The sequence below is a fragment of the Oncorhynchus gorbuscha genome, linkage group LG03, assembly GCF_021184085.1.
Source record: "Oncorhynchus gorbuscha isolate QuinsamMale2020 ecotype Even-year linkage group LG03, OgorEven_v1.0, whole genome shotgun sequence".
NCBI classification, from domain to species: domain Eukaryota; kingdom Metazoa; phylum Chordata; class Actinopteri; order Salmoniformes; family Salmonidae; genus Oncorhynchus; species Oncorhynchus gorbuscha.
This window is the reverse complement of record NC_060175.1, coordinates 67,447,752-67,466,632: the sequence shown is the minus strand read 5'-3', so window position 1 is coordinate 67,466,632 and position 18,881 is coordinate 67,447,752. Positions and strand designations below refer to the sequence as shown.

General features: G+C 46.0%; 1 pseudogene; it reads right to left on the bottom strand.

Moving 5' to 3' along the window:
* The window catches only part of LOC124031758, a 101,152-nt pseudogene that overhangs the window by 81,321 nt on the left and 950 nt on the right, over nt 1–18,881 (bottom strand).

The following is an 18,881-nucleotide window of genomic DNA, read 5'->3' as shown; positions in this document are numbered from 1 at the left end:
GGCCGACTGGCGGCGCTGGGCAGACAGGAGACTCCGGCAGCGCAGGAGAGGAGAAAGGCTCTGGCTGAGCTGAACAGGCGGGAGACTCCAACAGTGCAGGAGAGGAGAAAAGCTCTGGCTGCGCTGAACAGGCGAGGCGCACTGGACGCGCTGGGCCGACTGGTAGCACTGGTGGTGCTGGACAGACAGGAGACTCCGGCAGCGCAGGAGAGGAGAAAAGCTCTGGCTGCGCTGAACAGGCGAGGCGCACTGGACACGCTGGGCCGACTGGGAGCACTGGCGGCGCTGGGCAGACAGGAGACTCCGGCAGTGCAGGAGAGGAGAAAGGCTCTGGCTGAGCTGAACAGGCGGGAGACTCCAACAGTGCAGGAGAGGAGAAAAGCTCTGGCTGCGCTGAACAGGCGAGGCGCACTGGATGCGCTGGGCCGACTGGTAGCACTGGTGGCGCTGGACAGACAGGAGACTCCCGCAGCGCAGGAGAGGAGAAAGGCTCTGGCTGCGCTGAACAGGCTGGAGACTCCGATAGCACAGGAGGGGAGAAAAGCACTGGCTGTGCTGAACAGGCGATGCGCACTGGACGCGCTGGGCCGACTGGGAGCACTGGTGGCGCTGGACAGACAGGAGACTCCGGCAGCGCAAGAGAGGAGAAAGGCTCTGGCTGCGCTAAACAGGCGGGAGACTCCGATAGCGCAGGAGAAGAGAACAGCTCTGGTTGCGCTAAACAAGCGAGAGACTCCGGCAGCGCAGGAGGGGAGAAAAGCACTGGCTGCGCTGAACAGGCGAGGCGCACTGGAGGCCTGGTGCGTGGTGCTGGAACTGGTGGTACTGGCGCGAGGACACGCACAGGAAGCCTGGTGCGGGGAGCTGCTACCGGAGGACTGGTGTGTAGAGGTGGCTCTGGATAGACCGGACCGTGCAGGCGCACTGGAGCTCTAGAGCACCGAGCCTGCCCAAGCTTACCTGGCTCGATGCCCACTCTAGCCCGGCCAATAGGAAGGGCTGGTATGTGTCGCAGCTGGCTCTGCACCTGCACTGGAAACACTGTGCGCTCCATAGCATAACACGGTGCCTGCCCGGTCTCTCTAGCCCAACGGTGAGCACAGGGAGTATGCGCAGGTTTCCTACCTGGCATAACTATTCTCCCTTTTAGCCTCCCCCCAATATTTTTTTGGGGGTGACTTTCCGGTTTCCAACCGCGTCGCCGTGCTGCCTCCTCATACATGCGCCTCTCCGCTTTAGCTGCCTCTATTTCCTCCTTGGGACAGCGATATTCTCCCGGCTGCTCCCAGGGTCCTTGACCGTCTAATTCCTCCTCCCATGTCCAAATCTCCAAATGATGCATTCTCTCCCATTGCAACTGCTCTTCACGATTAACAGGGAGAGTAGGCTCAGGTCTGTTTCCTGACTCAGCCACTCTCTCTCTGCGCTTTCCCCTGTTACCTTCAGTTTTCGCTCTGTATAGCAATGCTTTCCTTCTTGATTCCATACGTGTATAGCCTTCTTCGCATTGCTGTAGGGAATCCCAGGCGGGCTCCTGCACTCGCTCTGGGTCTGCCGCCAACCTGTAGATTTCTTCCCACGTCGTATAATCCCTGCTTCTGCCGTCCATAGCGTCCTCCTTTAGATCCTGCCAGTTCACACGCTGCTCAGTCTGTGAATGGTGGTGGGTGATTCTGTAATGTAGTTCGTCTGCTGTTTGAAGAGAGTCAGACCGAAATGCAGCATGTAGGTTACTCATGACTTTTAATGAAGAAAATGATGTACATGAAATAACTGAAAATACAAAAACAACAAACGAGTGAAACTAATTACAGCCTATCTGGTGACTAACACAAAGACAGGTACAATCGCCCACGAAATACAACGCGCACTCAAGCTACCTAAATACGGTTCCCAATCCGAGACAACTAGAATCAGCTGACTCCAATTAGGAATCGCCTCAGGCAGCCAAGCCTAACTAGACACACCCCTACTAATACACACTCCCAATTAATACAAACCCCAATACGAAATACAACATATAAACCCATGTCACACCCTGGCCTACCCAAACATATAACAAAAACACAAGATACAATGACCAAGGCGTGACAATATCTAAAAGAACCTCAGGTTCACACACAGACACAAATGCACATACACACACACACACACACTCCACTTCAGGGCCTGGACATACAGTGACTGCAGCAGATCTTTTGTTGACATTTCAAAAGACCAAATAAGTTACATGAGGCTAACACGCGTGAAGCCAACCGCAGTTGACATTTCATAAGACCTAAAAGCACTCATGGCAAAAAGCTTTTGACACCTCACCCAGACCAAAGACACACTCTGTACCTATTGCAAAATACTGTTGACATTTCATGAAACCTCCACACACTCTCACACACACACACACACACACACACACACACACACACACACACACACACACACACACACACACACACACACACACACACACACACACACACACACACACACACACACACACACACACACACACACACACACACACACACACACACACACACACACACACACACACACACACACACACACACACACACACACACTGCATGCATGACTACAGTATAAGATTAATGAATACAGTGTGAGGGTAATGATTAGTGTGGTGGTAGTGATTGCAGTGTGAGGGTAATGATTACAGTGTGAGGGTAATGATTACAGTGTGAGGGTATTGATTACGGTGTGGGGTAGTGATTACAGTGTGGGGTAATGATTACAGTGTGTGGGGGTAATGATTACATTATATGGGTAATGATTACATTATGAGGGTAATGATTACAGTATGAGAGTAATGATTACAGTATGAGGGTAATGGTCACATTATGTGGGTAATGATTAAATTATGAGGGTAATGCTTACAGTGTGAGGGTAGTGGTTACAGTATGGAGGTAATGATTACAGTGTGAAGGCAGTGATTACAGTGTGGGGGTAATGATTTAATAAAGGAAAACAAATCATTAACCAGGTAGGCAAGTTGAGAACAAGTTCTCATTACAATTGCGACCTGGCCAAGATAAAGCAAAGCAGTTCGACACATACAACAACACAGAGTTACACATGGAGTAAAACAACAAAAGATGGGCTATGTACAGGTGCAGTAATCTGTGAGCTGCTCTGACATCTGGTGCTTAAAGCTACTGAGGGAGATAAGTGTTTCCAGTTTCAGAGATTTTTGTAGTTCGTTCCAGTCATTGGCAGCAGAGAACTGGAAGGAGAGGCGGCCAAGGGAAGAGTTGGTTTTGGGGGAGACCAGAGAGATATACCTTCTGGAGCGCGTGCTACAGGTGGGTGCTGCTATGGTGACCAGCGAGCTGTGATAAGAGGGGACTTTACCTAGCAGGGTCTTGTAGATGACCTGGAGCCAGTGGGTTTGGCGACGAGTATGAAGCGAGGGCCAGCCAACGAGAGCGTACAGGTCGCAGTGGTGGGTAGTATATGGGGCTTTGGTGACAAAATGGATGGCACTGTGATAGACTGCATCCAATTTATTGAGTAGGGTATTGGAGGCTATTTTGTAAATGACATCGCCGAAGTCGAAGATTGGTAAGATGGTCAGTTTTACAAGGGTATGTTTGGCAGCATGAGTGAAGGATGTTTTGTTGTGAAATAGGAAGCCAATTCTAGATTTAACTTTGGATTGGAGATGTTTGATGTGAGTCTGGAAGGAGAGTTTACAGTCTAACCAGACACCTAGGTATTTGTAGTTGTCCACATATTCTAAGTCAGAACTGTCCAGAGTAGTGATGTTGGACAGGCGGGCAGGTGCAGGCAGCGATCGGTTGAAGAGCATGCATTTAGTTTTACTTGTATTTAAGAGCAATTGGAGGCCACGGAAGGAGAGTTGTATGGCATTGAAGCTTGAATGGAGGCTTTTTAACACAGTGTCCAAAGAAGGGCCAGAAGTATACAGAATGGTGTCATCTGTGTAGAGGTGGATCAGAGACTCACCAGCAGCAAGAGGGCCATCATTGATATATACAGAGAAGAGAATCTGTCCAAGAATTGAACTCTGTGGCACCCCCATAGAGACTGCCAGAGGCCCGGACAACAGACCCTCCAATTTGACACACTGAACTCTATCAGAGAAGTAGTTTGTAAACCAGGCGAGGCAATCATTTGAGAAACCAAGCCTGCTGAGTCTGCCAATGAGGATGTGGTGATTGTCAGAGTCGAAAGCCTTGGCCAGGTCAATGAATATGGCTGCACAGTATTGTTTCTTATCGATGGCGGTTAATATATCGTTTAGGACCTTGAGCGTGGCTGAGGTGCACCCATGACCAGCTCTGACACCAGATTGCATAGCGGAGAAGGTATGGTGGGATTCAAAATAGTCGGTAATCCGTTTGTTGACTTGACTTTCGAAGACCTTAGAAAGGCAGGGTAGGATAGATATAGGTCTGTAGCAGTTTGGGTCAAGAGTGTCCCCCCCTTTGAAGAGGGGGATGACCTCAGCTACTTTCCAATCTTTGGGAATCTCAGATGACACGAAAGAGAGGTTGAACAGGCTAGTAATAGGGGTGGCATCAATTTCGGTAGATAATTTTAGAAAGAAAGGGTCCAGATTGTCTAGCCCGGCTGATTTGTAGGGGTCCAGATTTTGCCGCTCTTTCAGAACATCAGCTGACTGGATTTGGGAGAAGGAGAAATGTGGAAGGCTTGGGTGAGTTGCTGTGGGGGGTGCAGTGCTGTTGACCGGGGTAGCGGTAGCCAGGTGGAAAGCATGGCCAGCCATAGAAAAATGCTTATTGAAATTCTCAATTATAGTGGATTTATTGGTGGTGGCAGTGTTTCCTATCTTCAGTGCAGTGGGCAGCTAGGAGGAGGTGTTCTTATTCTCCATGGACTTTACAGTGTCCCAGAACTTTTTTGAGTTTGTGTTGCAGGAAGCAAATTTCTGCTTGGAAAAGCTAGCCTTGGCTTTTCTAACTGCCTGTGTATATTGGTTTCTAGCTTCCCTGAAAAGTTGCATATCACGGGGGCTGTTCGATGCTAATGCAGAACGCCATAGGATGTTTTGGTGTTGGTTAAGGGCAGTCAGGTCTGGAGAGAACCAAGGGCTATATCTGTTCCTGGTTCTAAATTTCTTGAATGGGGCATGCTTACTTAAGATGATGAGGAGGGCATTTAAAAAATAAAACCAGGCATCCTCTACTGACGGGATGAGATCAATATCCTTCCAGGATACCCCGGCCAGGTCGATTAGAAAGGCCTGCTCGCTGAAGTGTTTTAGGGAGCATTGACAGTGATTAGTGGAGGTCGTTTGACCGTTGACCCATTACGGATGCAGGCAATGAGGCAGTGATCGCTGAGATCTTGGTTGAAAACAGCAGAGGTGAATTTAGAGGGCAAGTTGGTTAGGATGATATCTATGAGGGTGCAAGTGTTTACGGCTTTGGGGTGGTAGTTGGTAGGTTCATTGATAATTTGTGTGAGATTGAGGGCATCAAGCTTAGATTGTAGGATGGCTGGGGTGATAAGCATGTTCCAGTTTAGGTCACCTAGCAGCACGAGCTCTGAAGATAGATGGGGGGTAATCAGTTCACATATGGTGTCCAGAGCACAGCTGGGGGCAGAGGGTGGTCTATAGCAGGCGGCAATGGTGAGAGACTTGTTTTTAGAGAGGTGGATTTTTAAAAGTAGAAGTTCAGATGGTTTGGTACAGACCTGGATAGTAGGTCAGAACACTGAAGGCTATCTTTGCAGTAGATTGCAACACTGCCCCCTTTGGCCATTCTATCTTGTCTGAAAATGTTGTAGTTAGGGATGAAGATTTCATAATTTTTGGTGTTCTTCCCAAGCCAGGATTCAGACATGGCTAGAACATCCGGGTTGACAGAATGTGCTAAAGCAGTGAATAAAACAAACTTCGGGAGGATGCTTCTAATGTTAACATGCATGAAACCAAGGCTATCACGGTTACAGAAGTCATCAAAAGAGAGCGCCTGGGGAATAGGAGTGGAGCTAGGCACTGCAGGGCCTGGATTCACCTCTTCATCACCAGAAGAACAGAGGAGGTGTGGTCCTTCTGTAGCTCAGTAGGATAACGCCAGGAAGTGGGTTCGATCCCGGCTAGAATGTATGCACATGACTGAATTGGTCGTCTCTAAATGGCATATATATATATAGGAGGAGTAGGAATGTCTGGAACAGAGAATGTCTGGAACAAAGGAGGTTTCTGGGGGCGATAAAATAGCTTCAAGGTATAATGTACAGACAAAGGTATGGTAGGATGTGAATACAGTGGAGGTAAACCTAGTTATTGAGTGATGATGAGAGAGATATTGTCTCTAGAAACATCATTGAAACCAGGTGATGTCATCGCATGTGTGGGTGGTCGAACTGTAAGGTATAGTGAGCAGGGCTAGAGGCTCTACAGTGAAATAAGCCAATAAAGGCATATTGACATTATGGAGAGGCATGCTTAGTCGAGTGATCATAAGGGTCCAGTGAGTAGTGAGGTTGGTTGGGGTCACGGCGATTCAGACAGCTAGCCGGGCCATCGGTAGCAAGCTAGCATAGGATGGAGGTCTGTTTTTAGCCACGCGTTTCCGTCGGTAGATTAGTGGGGTTCCGTGTGGTAGTGGGGATCAATCCAATTGGCAAAATAGATAGAGTTATAGTGGCCCAAGAAAAATTGTCCGATAGACCTATTCAGATAGCAGCCGATAAGACAGCTAATGATTAATGGGCCGCAGATGGGCGTTCAGGTAACGTCGCGACGGAGGGGCCAGTCGGATAACTCCCTCGGGCAGATAACGTCGGTAGTCCAGTCGTGAAGGCCCGGTGGGGCTCCGCATTGGCAGTAAAACGGGTCCGGATAGGTGATTGTAGCCCAGGAGTGGCTGATGGAACTCTTCCGCTGGCTAGCTCCGGAATAATTGATGTTTGCTCCGGGATCGACGTAAGCCAATAGTCACACGGATAGCAGCTAGCTAGCTGCGAGATCCAGGTGTAAATGTCCAGAGCTTGCGGTTGAAATCCGGGGATATGGAGATAAAAAATAGGTCTGGTATGTTCTGGTTTGAGTCGCGTTGTACAAAACTGCCGATAGATTTTCGAGCTAGCCGTGGTTATACTAACGTTAGCCAGTAAACTGGCTAGCTTTTGACTAGCTTCTGGTTAGCTTCTGGCTAGCTTCTGGCTAGCTTCTGGTTAGATTCTGTCTAGCTTCTATTGTGGATTTCAGATTTGAGGTAATTAATACTTTTTTTTTTAAATTGGTTAGGTGATGATGATGATGATTACAGTGTGAGGTAGTGATTACAGTGTGAGGGTAATGGTCACATTATGTGGGTAATGATTACATTATGAGTGTAATGATTACAGTGTGAGGGTAGTGTTTACAGTATGGGGTAGTGATTACAGTGTGGGGGTAGTGATTACAGTATGGGGGTAGTGGTTACAGTGTGAGGGTAATGATTACAGTGTGGGGGTAGTAATTACAGTGTGGGGGTAGTGATTACAGTTTGAGGGTAATGATTACATTATCAGGGTAATGATTACAGTATGAGGGTAATGATTACAGTATGAGGGTAATGATCACATTATGAGAGTAATGATTACAGTATGAGGGTAATGATTACAGTATGAGGGTAATGATCACAGTATGAGGGTAATGATCACATTATGAGGGTAATGATTACAGTATGAGGGTAATCCTGTGGAAAACAGGAGGAGTGCTAGGCATTAAGTTTGTTTTTCACAAGTATGTTCCTCCTCTCTATCTCTTCCAGATACACACAATGATATTGTTGGCCGTGTAAATACTTAGAGTCAAAAGCCACACTGGAAAAGGGAGAACATTTTCACACCATTAAGTTGAAATGAATTATATGTATGCAAACATTTGCTTCTGTCCTCCATAGCCCTGGGGGAGAGAGAGGCTGTCTTTGTGTTGCAGTGTTGTGTTCAGTTGTGCTGTACTGTCCCACTGTTGTTGTGCTGTGCTGTACGGTGTGTTTTACTCGTTTTGTTGTTGACAGCCATGTCTCTGGCTGCTGGTTCTGACTGACAATGAGCCCTGACCTAGCAGCTGTAAGACATCCACCCACTCGCCATGCCCACACACTCCGCTCTGTGGTAGGCTCTGTGGTAGACACTTAGGTTACCTTGTGGAGTGGACTAAGAACAGTGGTTTCCTTTGGAGTCAGGGTAAATTCAAAGCATTCCTTAAATGATTAATACGGTGCCCAAAAAATGTCAAGACAAATTGTGTGCAAGTGTGTGCATGCTTGCATGTGTAACGGAGTTAAGAATGTACCGTAAGCTCACTCCACGGCTTGCTTGAAATGTCGCCGATGACGCTATCGAATGAGATATTTCTCGATAGTTTAAACGGTTGGTACGTTGTCAAGGAGGGTGGTCACTTGTGTTTGCGAACAGAGGATGACTGGTTTGAGCTCGGTATGGGGACATGGACAGTGGAGGAAGCTACACTGACAGCAGCAAACTGAAGTCCGTTTCACGTGTCTGCGTACATGTGTGTGTCCGCATGGTGCACGTGTACTACGTGCGTGTGTGTGTGTGTGTGTGTGTGTGTGTGTGTGTGTGTGTGTGTGTGTGTGTGTGTGTGTGTGTGTGTGTGTGTGTGTGTGTGTGTGTGTGTGTGTGTGTGTGTGTGTGTGTGTGTGTGTGTGTGTGTGTGTGTGTGTGTGTGTGTGTGTGTGTGTGTGTCCCCTCCCCTGAGGCCAACAGAGCACTTCCCGGTTGTAATGAGGCGAGAACTGAAACGAGGCTGTAATAATGCTGCCTGGGGAGCAGAGCCTGGCCTCGGCGAGCCCGTCCGGGGTCATACCCTGTTACACAGCTCTGAGAGCACGATTCGATCAATGGACATCTGCTCTCAGCATTGCCGTCCTGCCCCGGTTGACACATACTGTGCTGTTATAGTGAACAACCGTGAACATCACGTTACATCAGGTATATGTGGTCTCAAATGGGGATAAGGCCTTCCATACTAACACCCTGTGTGCTTAAAACCTACAGAGTTGCATTATAACCACGCACTCAACTGTACTGTACTTTGTTTTGTAACTATTGCACTGCTGAGAGGAGAGCTGACAAGGAAGCATACTACGCTGTACCTTGTCCATATGACCAATACAATTTTATTTTATTTGAAAATCACAACCCCAACAGTGGAAACCCTGTCCAAATGATAGATTTTATAGATTCAAATCTATAGATGCATATATTTTAATAGTTTAATCAAATTACTGTTTGTACACAAACTGGCTACTGTATCTTAGGTAGTCAATCTATCAGAGAAATAAATAAAGAGTGAGACTGGGAGAGAGGTGGAGAGTCTTACAGTGGCTGAAATAGGTCTGCATCTATCTATTTCTTTCTATCTCTATCTCACTCACTCTCACTAATACATATGTGCACGCATGCACGTGCACACACACACACACACACACAAATGTGACCTGCTTAGCCTGACTCATTTCCCCTCCTGTTTGACTAAACATTCCATCCCTGACAGAAAGAATAACACACACACACACGCATTACAACTTTTTGGCAGACTGCACAGAATGCTGTTCGGTGAAAATGTAATGTATAACACACATATTATCCGCAAACACACATAGGCAACATAAACACATACATACACAGACACACAAACACACATAGGCAACATAAACACATACATACACAGACACACAAACACACATAGGCAACATAAACACATACATACACAGACACACAAACACACATAGGCAACATAAACACATACATACACAGACACACAAACACACAGACACACATAGGCAGCATAAACACACACATACACAGACACACAAACACACATAGGCAACATAAACACATACATACACAGACACACAAACACACATAGGCAACATAAACACATACATACACAGACACACAGACACACAGACACACATAGGCAACATAAACACATACATACACAGACACACAAACACACAGACACACATAGGCAGCATAAACACACACATACACAGACACACAAACACACATAGGCAACATAAACACATACATACACAGACACACAAACACACATAGGCAGCATAAACACACACATACACATACACAGACACACAAACACACATAGGCAGCATAAACACACACATACACATACACAGACACAGACACAGACACAGACACACAAACACACATAGGCAGCATAAACACACACATACACATACACATACACAGACACAGACACGCAAGCACACATAGGCAGCATAAACACAAACATACACAGACACACAAACACAAACACATAAGCAGCATAAACACACACATACACAGACACACAAACACAAACACATACACAGGCAGCATAAACACACACATACACAGACACACAAACACACAAGGCAACATAAAACACATAGGACACACAGCATAAACATAAACACATACATACACAGACACACAACACACAAACACATAGGCAGCATAAACACACACATACACAGACACACATAAAACACATATAGGCAGCATAAAACACACACATACACAGACACACAGACACACACACACAGACACACAAACACACATAGGGGTCCACACATTAAACACAAACATTGCATAAACACACACATACACAGACACACAAACACACATAGGCACATAAACACACACATACACAGACACACAAACACAAACACATAGACAGCATAAACACACACACAAACACATATTGATACACAGACACACAGACACACAAAACATTATTGACAATGAACAACAAAAACTCAAATATTGAGACACACAAACACAAACACATAAGCAGCATAAACACACACATACACAGACACACAAACACACATAGGCAGCATAAACACACACATACACAGACACACAAACACAAACACATAGACAGCATAAACACACACATACACAGACACACAAACACATATAGGCAGCATAAAACACACACATACACAGACACACAGACACACATACAGTGGGGTCCAACATTATTGACACCCTTGATAATGAACAACAAAAACTCAAATATTGAGTATATTGTATGCTCAAGAGAATGGGGAAATTATATTATTTTACACTAATAGAATTGCTCAGGAAAAAATGTATTTTGTTTAACAAAATAAGGTGGTCAAAAGTTTAGTATTTGGTCCCATATTCCAAGAAATTACTACATCAAGCTTGTACCTCCAAGATATTTCAACCTCTCACCATTACCAATAACAGGGGAGGTTAGCATGTCTTAGGGGTATGATCTTTGACCTTCTGTGACTTTCTCACACACGTAGTTAAAGGAGATGTCATTAAGTACCCACCAAATCGAACAAATATCTGACTACCATATTTATAAGACTCTTTAGGGCTGTCAATAATTTGTACCCCTACCTTTTGGGGTTAAAATAGTATTTGTTGCTCATCTTTATCAAGGGTGTCAATCATTTCAGACCCTGCTGTATATACACACACAAAACATGGCCTTGAGCCTTGAGCCGCTGAACGATGTGCTACATACAGTCAAAGACATGGACACAATGTCTGCTAGGCTCAGAATGAGAACGCAAAGGCATGAGCACAATGTCTGCTAGGCTCAGAATGAGAACGCAAAGGCATGAGACAATGTCTGCTAGGCTCAGAATGAGAACGCAAAGGCATGAAGACAATGTCTGCTAGGCTCAGAATGAGAACGCAAAGGCATGAAGACAATGTCTGCTAGGCTCAGAATGAGAACGCAAAGGCATGAAGACAATGTCTGCTAGGCTCAGAATGAGAACGCAAAGGCATGAAGACAATGTCTGCTAGGCTCAGAATGAGAACGCAAAGGCATGAAGACAATGAATCGCAAAGGCATGAAGGCTCAGAATGAGAACGCAAAGGCATGAAGACAATGTCTGCTAGGCTCAGAATGAGAACGCAAAGGCATGAAGACAATGTCTGCTAGGCTCAGAATGAGAACGCAAAGGCATGAACACAATGTCTGCTAGGCTCAGAATGAGAACGCAAAGGCATGAAGACAATGTCTGCTAGGCTCAGAATGAGAACGTAAAGGCATGAAGACAATGTCTGCTAGGCTCAGAATGAGAACGTAAAGGCATGAAGACAATGTCTGCTAGGCTCAGAATGAGAACGCAAAGGCATGAAGACAATGTCTGCTAGGCTCAGAATGAGAACGCAAAGGCATGAACACAATGTCTGCTAGGCTCAGAATGAGAACGTAAAGGCATGAACACAATGTCTGCTAGGCTCAGAATGAGAACGTAAAGGCATGAAGACAATGTCTGCTAGGCTCAGAATGAGAACGTAAAGGCATGAAGACAATGTCTGCTAGGCTCAGAATGAGAACGTAAAGGCATGAAGACAATGTCTAGGCTCAGGCTCAGAATGAGAACGTAAAGGCATGAACACAATGTCTGCTAGGCTCAGAATGAGAACGTAAAGGCATGAAGACAATGTCTGCTAGGCTCAGAATGAGAACGTAAAGGCATGAAGACAATGTCTGCTAGGCTCAGAATGAGAACGCAAAGGCATGAAGACAATGTCTGCTAGGCTCAGAATGAGAACGCAAAGGCATGAACACAATGTCTGCTAGGCTCAGAATGATGAAGACAAACAGCAAAGGCATGAAGACAATGTCTGCTAGGCTCAGAATGAGAATGTAAAGGCATGAACACAATGTCTGCTAGGCTCAGAATGAGAACGCAAAGGCATGAAGACAATGTCTGCTAGGCTCAGAATGAGAATGTAAAGGCATGAACACAATGTCTGCTAGGCTCAGAATGAGAATGTAAAGGCATGAAGACAATGTCTGCTAGGCTCAGAATGAGAACGCAAAGGCATGAAGACAATGTCTGCTAGGCTCAGAATGAGAACGCAAAGGCATGAACACAATGTCTGCTAGGCTCAGAATGAGAACGCAAAGGCATGAAGACAATGTCTGCTAGGCTCAGAATGAGAACGCAAAGGCATGAAGACAATGTCTGCTAGGCTCAGAATGAGAATGTAAAGGCATGAACACAATGTCTGCTAGGCTCAGAATGAGAACGCAAAGGCATGAAGACAATGTCTGCTAGGCTCAGAATGAGAACGCAAAGGCATGAACACAATGTCTGCTAGGCTCAGAATGAGAACGCAAAGGCATGAAGACAATGTCTGCTAGGCTCAGAATGAGAACGCAAAGGCATGAAGACAATGTCTGCTAGGCTCAGAATGAGAATGTAAAGGCATGAACACAATGTCTGCTAGGCTCAGAATGAGAACGTAAAGGCATGAAGACAATGTCTGCTAGGCTCAGAATGAGAATGTAAAGGCATGAACACAATGTCTGCTAGGCTCAGAATGAGAATGTAAAGGCATGAACACAATGTCTGCTAGGCTCAGAATGAGAATGTAAAGGCATGAAGACAATGTCTGCTAGGCTCAGAATGAGAACGCAAAGGCATGAAGACAAGGTCTGCTAGGCTCAGAATGAGAACGCAGCCCAAAACCACTTACAACTCATCTAGTAACACCATTAAATCCAAAAGCCCTATCTTAGATACTAGCATGCTGTCTAAAATAGTTGGACAGATTAAAACCATTCAGCTATCCAATTCCATCAAAAGTGAGACCGTGGTGATACAGAATCAATGAAACAACCCACACACAATGGCTCTCTTCAACAGATGCATGGAAATATCTCCGGGGGAATACAAATAATCAAACACAGAGGAACACACAGGACAGTAATCATCCTCCCTCAATGGGTTTCATTAAGATTGTCTATCCAGTGTTACTCAACTGTGTGTTTATGCTGTGACAGTTGGCTCCTGTTGCCAATGGAGACCAATGCGACGGCTCGCTCATTGGACTAGCGGTATGCTGGTGGTCAGAGGAGACGCCATAAGTATAAGTACCCATCAGATCGTAGCCAAGCTGAATAGGATCCTTATCGTCATCCCAGCCACAGCAGGGGTCAGTCTGACCCAAACAGACAGAGTCACACGATCCACTGTTAAACCCTCATCCCTTCCACAGTCCCACCTCCCACTCGTGTGCTAGACCCTGACCACTCCCCCTCCCCGTCTCTGCCTGCACAACCTCCTCTCATCTACTGGCCACTAATCTACAGCACAGCTTAATCCTCCGAACCTGGCCACACACATACACTCATAGGGTCACAGAGGCATGTGCACACACACACACACACACTTTCTCTCTCTCAATACAGGATGTTCCTAGTTCCTCACCCGCTCAAATTAGGATACTCCCACAGATACTGACATGCACCCCAGATAAAGAGCCACACTGGTGTGAGTGGCCAGGCTCAATGACCATATAAGGGAGAAGGTCTCACGCCCCTAAGTGACCGTCACACAGCACGACACACAATCAATCAAAAGCATTTCATAAAGCCCTTTTTACATCAGCAGTTGCAACAAAGTGCTTGGACAGAAACCGATACTCAATGCAGATGCAGAAGCACAACGGCTAGGAAAAACTCCCTAGAAAGTCAGGGAACCTAGGAAGGAACCTAGAGAGGAACCAGGCTCTGATGGGTGGCCAGTCCTCTTCTGGCTGTGCTGGGTGGAGATTATGACAGTACATGGCCATGTACTCTTAAAACACACATGCAATCATCCTTAAAGCACCCGCACTCATTCATGCTCCAGATCTGCACTTCTACTGATCCACCCTTACAGTGTTCAGATGAGGATTACACCCTGAGAGGGAGAGTGCATTCAAGGTTTTGATAGATTAGGAATTGTTGGTTTCATTCATGCTAGCTAGCCTATTAAGCACACACCAGGCTTGGGGACAATTCCATTTAAATTCCAGACAATTCAGGAAGTACACTGAAATGACAAATGAAATGTGGAATTGGAATATGGTTTATTTTCTGAATGGCCTGGAATTGACCCCAACCATGGCATACACAGATTCACCCCTCCCCCTTCAGTAATGCTCGTGTGTGTGTGTGTGTGTGTGTGTGTGTGTGTGTGTGTGTGTGTGTGTGTGTGTGTGTGTGTGTGTGTGTGTGTGTGTGTGTGTGTGTGTGTGTGTGTGTGTGTGTGTGTGTGTGTGTGTGTGTGTGTGTGTGTGTGTGTGTGTGTGTGTGTGTGTGTGTGTGTGTGTGTGTGTGTGTGTTGTTAGTGCACAGACACTGGAAATGATTTAACTCGTGCCAACTCACACATCAGGTGTTGAAATCTAAAACCACGTCACCTGAATCTCTACAGTTTCACAGTAGAAATCCTCAGATGTTGATAAATCCAATCCCTCAAATAAAGCAAACTACTGTCCTAAAGGAAAATGAATTAGTGACTCAGTTCACTCTAGCTTTCACTTCAACAATAACCATGGTGGAGGAATCTGTGTCCTTGGCCTGTATGGGAAACAGCTGCGTTCCTATAATGTCTCCTACTGTCGCCACAACACTACCTACTGCTTCTATACAAGTTATGCACATAAAATAAGACTGGGAGGGGCTAAAATATGCTAGAAATTACTCTCTCAAAATGTGTTCACAACAGCCTTATACCTCCAGCAATTTACAACATAAACAAATCAATTATTTGATCTCCTTCCTGCTCATTTTAAATGTGTTTATTCTGATGAGAGCTTTGAGAATAGAGAAAACCTCCATCAAATACAGATTGGACATGAGATGATGCCGACCAGAGGTTTGGCGAGAGTTAATACTTTGTTTCCTCCATCTGTTAAGAGATCTGCTTTTTTAATACTTAATTCTCTAAGAAGATCTCAGGGCAATATCAAATATCAGGGCAATATCAGATCTCAGGGCAATATCAGATCTCAGGGCAACATCATTCACAGCACGACAAGTTCATAGGCATGTGTCTTCAGGTGCAATCTAAAGAGGACAAACGTCTTTTCAAATTTTTAACAGTTAGGGGCCTGGCATGTCATTGGATCTGCATGCACAGAGATGGTATAGAACTTAGATAGATGGTCAATCTAACACGCAAAGAAGGAACAAAACTCATCAGAAACTCTGAATACCTACGGCCATCTCTCATGTCATCCTTCCCTGTACCACTCTCTGTGATTCGTGAGATACAAGGTATACAGCTCTGTATGTCAAAATGGAATTAAGTATCTTTGACAAGCACTTGTTACATATTGTAGCCTCGACCGGGACTCTAACCATTACGCGAAAAAGTCAAACCTCTTAACGAGGTCGGTAGGTGTTGGGTTAAGGTCGCTACAGTATACCTTTTCTTTGGGAGAGCGTGTCCCCACTTGGTATAGACCAAGTCCCTTGTGTGTACATGCCCCTCCGGTGGCCCAACGGCCTCCATTCCACTTTTGACACCGATATACTGAACTTGGGGGGTAACCCCGACCGGGACTCGAACCCGGGTCCATCGACTTTCAATCCAACACTTTAACCGTTACGCCAAGAAGTCAGAACCTGAGGCAGCTCCAATATAATTCTAAAATCATCTGTTTGCTGGTCACTGTTAAAGGTTGCTGATTGACATATAGCTGGTTATAGAACTATAATGCTAACTATAACTGCTCTGGGTAAATTCTATTTGATCATTTTCATTTCCTTATTGCTTCTATGCTGCAGCAGTGTGTGCGATTATATCAGCACAATACTGTAAACAAACTAACATGGTATAACAAATGATCAGGGTATTCTCCTCTCCAAGCCCTCACTGCTGAATGTGGAACAGACTGGGCGTGACACACAGGACAGATGACCTCCAGAACAGACTAGCGTAGCATACTGTTTGCGTCAACAAACGAAACATGATACATCACCAAATAATGACAGGAAACCCCTGAGGCCATGCAGGGAACAACCAATCCCAAGCCAGGCCCAGCAGACAGGTTAAAGACCAATATGTGTAGCCATAGTGATGTCAACATGTACAGTGTGTGTTCCCCAGTGTGTGTGTGTGTGTGTGTGTGTGTGTGTGTGTGTGTGTGTGTGTGTGTGTGTGTGTGTGTGTGTGTGTGTGTGTGTGTGTGTGTGTGTGTGTGTGTGTGTGTGTGTGTGTGTGTGTGTGTGTGTGTGTGTGTGTGTGTGTGTGTGTGTGTGTGTGTGTGTGTGTGTGTGTGTGTGTGTGTGGTGTTCAGACTACCTATGGTGAGCCACATCCACCAGCGGCAACACACAAAGCATTCAATAGCAGAAACAATCCTCCTAGAAAAACAATGGACAAGTGTCACTTCCTGAAACCCTGCTATACTATAGAATAGAATAGAATGGAATGCTCACCAGGTCGTGGTTGGTGGAGTTGGAGTCGTCCTCTGGAAAGGGGATGTAAACAGCTAAGGCCACACAGTTGGCAAAAATAGAGAGCAGTATAAAGATATCAAAGGGTCTGAGGCACACAGTTAAGGAACAATGTTCAAAGCACACAGTCTATATGTGAGCATAAAACAGAGAGAGCACATTGCAGTCATGTAAAGGTGGGGGGGGGGGACCTGAAATTCTCTTGGCTCTGATGAGGTGAAAAGCACAATGCTCAAAGCAAACATTTTCAAATACAGGGACATCATCAGTTTGAAAGATGGGGAGCTTACTCCTTATCATGGGATTGTCTTAATGCGCCATCTATAAAAACACACTGGATACGGTATGAGATGTCTGCATTCAGCACTACACTCAAATGAATTTCTCTAGTCCAGGGTTTCCCAAACTCCTCGGGACCCCAAGGGGTGCACGTTTTGGTTTTCTGCTGATTCAAATAATCAACTAATCATCAAGTGTTGAATCATTTGAATCAGATGTGTAGTGCTAGGGCAAAAAAAAAAATGTTTACTCGAGGACACGAGTTTTGGGAAACGCTGCTCTAGACTGTCTCCAGCCGATGTCTGGTCTGGGAGTGTTTTCAGCTTAGAAGAGACAATGGCAAGGATACATGATCACTATAGAGACTGCAGAATAAATTATTTTGTTGCCGATTGTTCGTTTAGAGCTTGGGAAGAGATGCGAACTATCAGAGGATGACACTTGCCATCATGGCTATCATGGACTGCTTTCTCTTGTAAACAAATAGACCAAAAGCCACAGGTGTTTCCCATGGTCCCATGTGGGGACACAGAGAGTCCCTGTATATCTCCATCGTGAGAGCCCCAGAAAGGATACTTCCACTCCACCAGGCTGATGCAGGCTCTGCGGATGGGGTTGTTGAGGGTCAGGCAGAACAGTGCCCTGGGCGGTCTGCTGTTGGTGGAGCCGCCCTGCTTCTTGCTCTTGGCATACAGCTGCCTCTTCCTCTGTGCCAGTGAGGCCACCGGGGCGGGTGTGGCCCCAGGGACAGGGGGGCGGGCGCTCATGCTCTGGGGTGCCTCGCCCTGGGCGTTACGAGCAGCATGGAACACGGCCTGCCAGGAGATAGTGCCGGTTGGGGGCAGGGTTCGGGCTGCGGGTGGGAGGGGTTTTCTGACCCGAGGGCCGACATGTCACCAGAGTGATGGGCTCTGTTGCTGCTGGCATACTGTGCCCCTGAGGACAGAAAAGGGGAGAGAGAGAGGGATTGATCAGAGAAAGGTGTACGCCAGAGGGAGAGTGGGGAAGGGGGGGGGTGAATGGTGAGACAACCAGGGGATAGAGAGTGGAAGAGAGAGAGAAAGGCATGAAATACAAACTGTATGTGAAACTCAGAAGGTTCCCTCACCAGTCTCTGTGACTATGCAGTGACACTTCAATATCCAAATAAACCTTTTAACGCGGCATGTATTTCATGCAGATCACAGGAAGATGCTACAACGTCCACAATTGAAGCCAGTTGGCTTTATTTAGTATGTAAGCCTAGTTATTGGTGAATCTCTTCTTAATAAAACTTGATTTTTGTTGGTCTCAGAAAACCACTACATTTAATTTATATTGGCAAACATGAATTTTGCGGTGAGCT